Raw genomic sequence first — 8,953 nt, 5'->3', positions numbered from 1 at the left:
TTTAATTCTGTTGCCGCTATAACAACAAATACCAAAAACAGAATAATAAAATAAATATTTAAGTGGGGCTCCCATACAACAAACGTGATCTTTTTGCCGTTTTTTTTGCGTAATGGTACGGAACCCTTCGTGCGCGAGCCCGACTCGCACTTGGCCGGTTTTTTAAAATCCATGTTATTCTAGCATCTCTCCGACTAGTTGTAAAAGTTTATAATTTTTTTTTCTTTTTATCTTTTCTTTACATAAATATCCTTCTATAATATTGACATTGTTTTACTTGTGGCGAAGCTTAAGACTCGTTGCCAGGAAATTTAAATAATTTAGTCTCGTTATTTTCATTCTTATGAATAATTCGGACACATTGTTAGGACCTTGGAGCCTTAACAAGATGCCAGGTCGACGATCGACCGCTCAAATTATTTTTCTGAAGTAAAGGAAAAGGATTTTATTAATTTATGGAATGAAACATTTCAATTTTTCAATTCACACTGTGCGGCATTAAAATAGGTGTATTTTTTACTATTTACGGTAAGAATGTTACCGATATAATAATCAGTGTTAGGTATTAGCATTATACATACACACTCTTACAAAATGTATGAATAAACACGGCTTGATATTTATGATAGGCAATTATTAATATTCATAAATTAACAGTAACCGCTCAAAAAAAAAACACTTTCCAAAAACATTATTTAAAAGAAGTATTACATGATTGGTCACACAGAGTAAAGGAGGGTAGGAGGGGGGGTTTCAAGCTTATTTCAAACCCAAAAACAAAATAAAACGCAAACGTTTAATCAAATAAATTTGTCGTTAAAAAAGCTATCAAAATTATTTTAAATTGCAGCAGATAAAAAATGATGAATACATAACAGTACTTACTTGAAATTCGCTACAAATCCGCCTAATAACAAATTATTTACTTGGCATTGTATGTGTGCTTTATGAAATAAATGTCTTTCTTCTTCTTCTTCTTCTACATTGAGAATATAGAGTACGCTCCAGGTCCTCAGGGCACGAGGGTCTCCACCCCAAACGGCTCAAACATGCAACCATAATCAATTGTATTCATTTTATTGTCTTCGGTTATTGTATTCATTTTATTGTCCGCAAGTGTACCAATACCCGGAAAGCCCGCGGCATCCGCGGTTTTCTTAATTCAAACCTACTGTCAAATTTCGCCCTTTCCTAAGGACCTTGAGTATTTACTAATTAAAGGATAAGCTTTTTACAATTATACATTTTTAAAACGATTTCCATTTCTTAAAAGATTTAACGTTATGCTGAAGATTATTAAACATTGCTGCGGCAGTTTTTGAAGATATTGAACGTTTAAAATTTTATTCTAAACTGACAGGTTTTATTTTGCACACTGTATTTGCTCATTATTAGCTGCCATAAAATGTGTGAGATCAATAGTCAATCGTTAGAAAAAATTGTAAATTAATTTGATTTATTCCCTTAGTTCAACCTTCCCTATAGTTAGTAGTTACCCTAGTTATGTCAATCTAAAAATGGTAACTAACTTTACAATTATACAGACGTGAGTTGTTGCCGTGAGACTAAAAGGCCTCCGGCAAAAAGCTCAGAAGCAATCTTCTTTAAAGCTCTAGAAAACCATTAAACACAGGTAACATTCCTTTACTTAAATACTCCTATCCATTAACTATCCTAGCCATTTAAAGCAACCTGCGATGTAAAACATTCCTTTGAATTCGCTCAGCTATTTTATTTACAACTTTTAAAGTATTCGTAAGAATTTTTGTTAACTTAAATTATTTTGTAGTTTACAATTGAACTAAATTTAAATGTGATTGTCACCTCGGCTATTTGCTATAAATACAATGAGCGCAAACAATAAGCAAAGTTGTCGAAACCACTTTGATACTAACCATTAAATGCATAAAAAAAGTTCTTTATTTTGGTATAAACCCATTTAAAGTTAAATAAAATATTTGAAGTAATATTTACTTCTCATAAACACGTTACATTAATCACATTACAAATAAATTCAAGCAACTAAATTTAAACTGATAACAAATAAAAATGATTATAAAATGACTAAAAATAAATTTATCATTGAGTAAGGTTTCCGCAATAATTAGGTATTGAGAAAACCCCACTCATAGAAAAGCATGTTGTGTACACTGCCTTAAAGATCCTCTAAATTGGTTTATTCCTCTCATCTCCTCTCGTCTCCACCTGTCAAAAGGCAGCCTTATAGGCCGCGGGCCAGGAGCATATATAGACAGTCATCGCCTCCCGGCTGATACTTTGTTTAGATGCTATCATGAATTTAAAAAATAGTCAGCTGGTTGTATCGCGGTGGAAACAACGTCAGCTGTCCGCATGAACATGTAAAAAATACGCACCTTACCATTTATTTAATTTCATTTCATTTATTGCATTTCATTTATGTCCGCAAAGTATACGTAATGCGTAATTGAAGTTGCGCAGTTTATTAAAACGCCTGATGAAATGCTACAAGCAAAGTTTCATGAGTTTGGTAGGTATTACTATAAAAGGTAAAGCGCTTAATATTTTTTACATGTTCAGGCCACCAGCTGACGTTCTTTCCACCGCGACACAACCTGTTGACGATTTTTTCATTCGCAATAGTATCTAAACTATCATCTGACAAAGTATCAAACGGGAGGCGATGACTACATTTATTTATTTTACGTATTTCGGTGGCTGCCATTCCTCAACCACCAACAGAGCGGCAGCTGACGTTCATGAGGGTTCATCATACATAGCCGTTAACCACTATACAAGTTATAGCGCGGGAGGTAATTGGTCATGGAAATCTGTTCCTGGCTCGCGGTCTATTACAGTTCTCAGACACTATATATTATCGGTCAGCAATCAGAGTAATAGTGCAGCACTATTCTTTTCGATGTCTACTTACGTATAATGGGGAAAATTGAATGCAGACTCAGTGGCGACATGTCCAAACACATGACTTATACTGCAATGCTGAGAAAATATGTCATATGTTCGTATAAAATATAGTGACTTACGCCATTTTCCTAAGAAACGACTGAATAGACTTGGCAACCAATAATGCTAAGATGTCTCCGTTAGATTAAAGCTATGGTGATATGTTAAGAAAACGGAAAGAACATTTCATTTGGCGACTTATGGGTTTTGCCTCTTACCAAGATTTAAAGGGATTTGCAGTTACAATAATGGCAAAAGCCTTTTGTTATAAAAGTTTGAAGATTGAAGTAGTTTTACAAAGAAGTCTTTTGGATAAGCATTTTGTTTACGCTTTTGGTGGATTAAATATTTGTTAATTTCTTAGAATGTTAGAATTATTTAATTGTAGTGAAGCACTCAACTTAGCAATTAAAACTGGCAAAAGGGTTAGAAGAGAAGAATATTCTATTTAGTTTTCTTACGAAATATCATAAAATGGCACAATTCTGTAGCAATAAGCTATCAAACATCAAACATTTATTTAGCAAATAGGCCACAGGGGCACTTTTACATGTCAATTTTTACAAACAATAAAATTAACCCAAAATTACAAAAAAAAACAATTACATAAATATAAATGTCAAATTACACAAAAAAGGCTAATAAAAAATATACAAACAACAGAATTACTAAAATTGTTTAGAGATGTAAAAGTCTCTAGGATTCAGAGATAAAATGTATATAATAATAAACAAGATCATGAAATTATCCAGAGATGTAAGTTGGAGTCCCAGACTTGAATTGTTATATAATTAATAAAAAGACAAGATATTAAATCAGACAAACAGACAAGAACCGAATGAAGTGCCTCACGTTAATGCCACTCAAAAGTAAAGTTACATAGGAAAAATGAAGCCCGTATGTCACATATGGTATGGTCCCTAACAGCATTTATACGTCATTAAGACGTCAGCGACGTCATTATGACGCCATAATTACGTCATTATGACGTCGCTGACGTCAGTTTGCTACCTGGGGTATGAATATGGTCATAATCAGGAATCGTGACCGGTATAAATTAAAATCAAAATATCACGTAGCATTTGAAATATTTCTTTGATATTGTAGAATAGTATTTAGGTAAGGGCATTGAGTTATCAGATCACCTAAATGATATGGAAAAATATACATAAACAACCGACATCATCATTAACTTAAGAGTTATTCTCTTGTCGGTGGAGTATCTTCCAGCTTTTCCTATCCTGCGCCAGCTCTTTGACTTTTTGACACGACAAACCTACTTTTTCTTTCACTTGATCTAAAAAGCTGCGTCTGGGTTTTCCTCTACCCCGCTTGCTTCCTATCCGCCCCTCCAGGATAGTTTTAAAGAAGTAAGTAGTCGTGTCGTAATAAGTGGTGTGTATTTTCCTGTTTGCAATAGTGTTCAGAAAAGCTCTTCTTTCACTCACTCTTCTTAGCACCTCCTCATTCGTTATCATGTCTCTACTCTCTATAAACAATCGAGATACTGAAATTGAATACCGGTTTATTTGTATGAAAAATATACCGGTATTCGATCCCTGGTCATAATATACTGTAGCCGAGACATTTGCCAAGCTTTTTATAGAAATGCACCAAGTAATGTTTAAAACAAGTCAAATATCATCCAATTATAGTATTTTTCAAACTGGAAGGGTACGGTGATAGATGTTAATTCAATAAAATTTTGCGACATTTGGCATTTTTAGGTTTTAAATTGTATGGAGATGACATCAGACTATCATCGTACCCTTCCAGTTTGAAAAATATTATAAGCGCCCTCTTAATGGTAAAAAATAATAATTACAAAGCGGAGCAAAACTAAATATTTTTAAGGACGAAGTAACACAAGTTTTTATATTTTATTTATTTATTTTTGTCCTTCATCTCTCGAGTTCATCGCTTCATCTTCATTTCTCTCAATTTGGCTAGAGAAAGTGACAGAACTTGGCGATATAATGGGTGATCTGTCACTTTCTACCCAAATGCGTCAGAAGAAGGGTAATGATTTTCAAGTGTATGTATGTATGAATGTCCATTTCTTTGGCACGCCCTACAGCCTAAACGGCTAGACGGTTTTTGACATAATTATGAGACCTTGGACATGAAAACAATTTCCATACTATTGTATGAAATATGTATTAACTTTTCATCGTACAAAACACAAAACAAAACTATGGCACAGGATAGGCAGTACAAATTCGAACTTCTCTTTAAGGGATTTCTTCCAGTTAACCTTTGAGTTTGATGAAGAACGGTAGACAAATATAGCACTGAGTACAATAGACTAGAGTTCATTAGAGGAAAGTAAATAAAATTATAAAAGAGGGCGATCATAAATAAATTAAGATAAAAATTAAAAGTAACAGCATAACAAATATACCTACATTATACCCACATTATATATATATATATATATAAAGTCACAAAGAAGTTCCGATAGCCACAGCTTCTTTAATTACTATTAAGGTATGTCCGCCCTGTATCCAGTACTGCCTCTCTGTGTGTTCATCCCCTTACAGAAATTTCGACAACAATAAATAGAAATGTCTAGAGACATAACTCAAGTAGTGGGCACAATCTGTCGCACTCTGTCACGATACAATCGCCGCCATTATTTGTAACTCCATTTATTATACCAAATATTTGGTGAGCTTGCTTGCTTACTGTTTGGTTTAATATTGTCGCGTCACTATTATACAAACTGTTTCGGGCAAAATAGAAATCCTTAGATATTTAAGCTTAAGAAAGATTCGACGACCGGTCTGGCCTAGTGGGTACCTTGCCTATGAAGCCGATGGTCCTGGGTTCGAATCCCGGTAAGGGCATTTATTTGTGTGATGTGCACAAATATATATTTGCTCCCGAGTCATGGATGTTTTCTATGTATTTAAGTATTTGTATATTATATATATCGTTGTCCGAGTACCCACATCACAAGCTTTCTTGAGCTTACCGTGGGAGTCAATTTGTGTAAGAATGTCTCTATAATATTTATTAATTTATTTATTCATCATCATCATCATATCAGCCTTCTATCGCCCATTGCTGAGCATAGGCCTCTCCTCGCGTACGCCACTTATCCCGGTCCTGAGCCAATCTCATCCAGAAGTGACCCGCAGTCTTCCGAATGTCGTCCACCCAACGAGCCAACGGACGCCAGGCACTCCTTTCGTCTGAAAGCGGCCACCATTCCGTTAACATTTTGGCCCACCTGCCATCACTCTGTCTGGCAACATGTCCCGCCCAGCTCCATTTAAGTTTGGTAATGACGTATCTGATGTCTTGCACTTTGGTGCGGCGTCGGATCTCGGCATTCCTCACTCAGTCTTGAAGTTTGATGCCGAGCATGGCGCGCTCCATGGCTCTCTGTGCCACTCGGATTTTATGAACAGCCTCCTTAGTGAGCGTCCATGTCTCGGCACCGTAGGTCATGGTGGGCAGGACACATTGGTTAAAGAGACGAGTTTTCAGGCATTGTGGAATGTTTGAATTTATTTATTATTATAACAAATCATCATTTCACTCTTTCACGACATTCCCACTTAACCGATTTGACCTACATAACTATGAGAGACATAATCATCTTCCTCGCGTTGTCCCGGCTTTTTGCCACGGCTCATGGGAGCCTGGGGACCGCTTGGCAACTAATCCCAAGAATTGGCGTAGGCACTAGTTTTTGCGTCATCTGACCTTCCAACCCAGAGGGTAAACTAGGCCTTATTGGGATTACTAACTCTTAGAGTATGGTCAGAAATAACAACTGATGTGCCGTCGGTAACTTTCCAAAATTGCTCAATTTCCACATAAAAAAAAAATTGGAATCTTCTCATATTTTTAAAGTATGTGGATCGAAATTTTCCGTTTTTAAAGTGAAAGTTTCCTTAGTAATTTCCTATGATTTTTTTCTGAAATTTCCGAGTATTTCCCAAACTTTTTGAACCGTTTCGGGACGCACAACTGTAGAAATAACAAAATTACCCCGTTATCGTGTTAACTAATTCAATAGATTCGATTCTCATCTGATAACAGTGGGGTTAGCATAGGACCTAAGAAGTATATTGATATATATTTTTCTTAGAAATATAATGAAGATATTAACCATACAAAATAATTCGGCCCGCAATGTAATGCAACTTAAGCAACACACAAGTTACGAGATATGAGCTTTTTAAAGTAACTGTCAACGCTTAATGGCAGTTACTATAAAAAGCTCGTATCTCGTAATGTCATGTTATGTCTCGTAATGTCTGCGGTACATTGCTGCTCGGTAAATTTTCAAAAATTAATTACGGGGTCATAACTAAGTGTAACTTAAGCTCGTATCTCGTAATATCATGTCATGTCATGTCTCGTAATGTCTGCAGTAAGTTGCTGCTCGGTAAATTAAAAAAATAATTACGGGGTCATAACTAAGTGTAACTTAAAAAACCGCTTAATTAATGATTACACGTATTAATTTTATATCTGGCTTAATTTATTGCCCGTATTGGATTTACACACGGTATATGACTATACGTTCATTATTTGCGGAGTTTGATAATGATAACCAACATTGTGAATATTAACCAATGCAAATGTTAATTAAGCTGATGAATTTAGTAATCAATTCGGACACATGCTAACACTAATCATCTTGTTCTCCGATAGAATCCAATTCAGCATCTAGTCAGCGCTATGGAAAATGGCGTCGCTGCGCAGTTGCGCCAAAGTTGCGTCGAGGAGCAGCCACAGAGTTGACTAGACGCCGACGCTTAAAAGACGCTGATGTGGGGTGGACCCTAAACAACTTAGGGAACAAATCAAACTATTTTATCGAATATTTTGATTTGTGTTTATAAGTAGTCATATCAAACTACTATATGTATAAATTATAAACTGAAATAAGTCATATACTAAGAAACAAAAGTTACACAATTTTTAGCAACGTAACTAGCACCAGACATAGATTTTTGAATGATTCACGGTTAGTTTCACTAGACTTATATTGACCGGGATATAGACCGTGATTACCTTTAGCTTTTCGGGAGCTCATAAATAATACAAAAGGTAATCACGGTCTATATCCCGGTCAATATAAGACCAGACATAGATATATGTTATTTTAATGTTTCACGTTTTTTCTAAATGTCGTTTTTAAAATGAGAGCATAACTTTGATTCTATGGCGGCTAGGTTTGTGTGACTTATAATTTAAATTTTAACCTTTTCGCCGCCACGTCAATGAAGTAATTAAGTGTCATCAACGCCATGTCAAAAATTGCACGTAGACAACCCGTATAACATATCAAGTCGTGGCGTGTATTTGCCAATTGCCATTGGCGCCATTGACTTTATATCAAGTCAATGGCGGCGAAAAGGTTAACTAACTATACTATCTGTCAACCAAACTGACGACCGAGGTCATATCACTATCTCTCTCACTCTTGCTAATTGCCATGATCACGTAAGCATGAATGAGAAGTTTTACGACCCCGGTCGTCAGTTTGGTTGGGGGATACTATACACTACGAGGCTCATTCGTCAGTACTAATCAAGAAGAGCCAAAATACTCGTGATTCATAATAAAATTATTTCATCTGTTCCACTTTTTAGTATAATGACGTAACGATGTGGACACAGCATAATTTACCACAAACCAATCGGCCTTGGGAACATTGGGATTTCAATTTATTCTCGTTCGAATTAATTTGGGTGGTGTAGTTGATTCGAGCCAATGCAGCTTTGCTTCGGAAAGCAATTAAATTTGTAAATTTCAGTGTATTGTAAATTTAAATGTACAGTGTAGTGTATTGATCAGATCGTTACAAATGTTTTAGTTAAAGAAGCCGTATGCAGAGCTTACCTTGTCGGATAGCAAGATATTAAAGTTATCCTTTTTTAAGGTTTCGTACCCAAAGTGTAAAAACGGGACCCTGTCTGTCACCAGGCTGTATCTCATAAACCGTGATAGCTAGACAGTTGCAATTTTCACTGATATTGTATTTCTGTTG

This window comes from Cydia strobilella, chromosome 14 (genome assembly GCF_947568885.1).
Source record: "Cydia strobilella chromosome 14, ilCydStro3.1, whole genome shotgun sequence".
Classification (NCBI taxonomy): Eukaryota; Metazoa; Arthropoda; class Insecta; order Lepidoptera; family Tortricidae; genus Cydia; species Cydia strobilella.
This window is presented reverse-complemented; position numbering follows the sequence as displayed.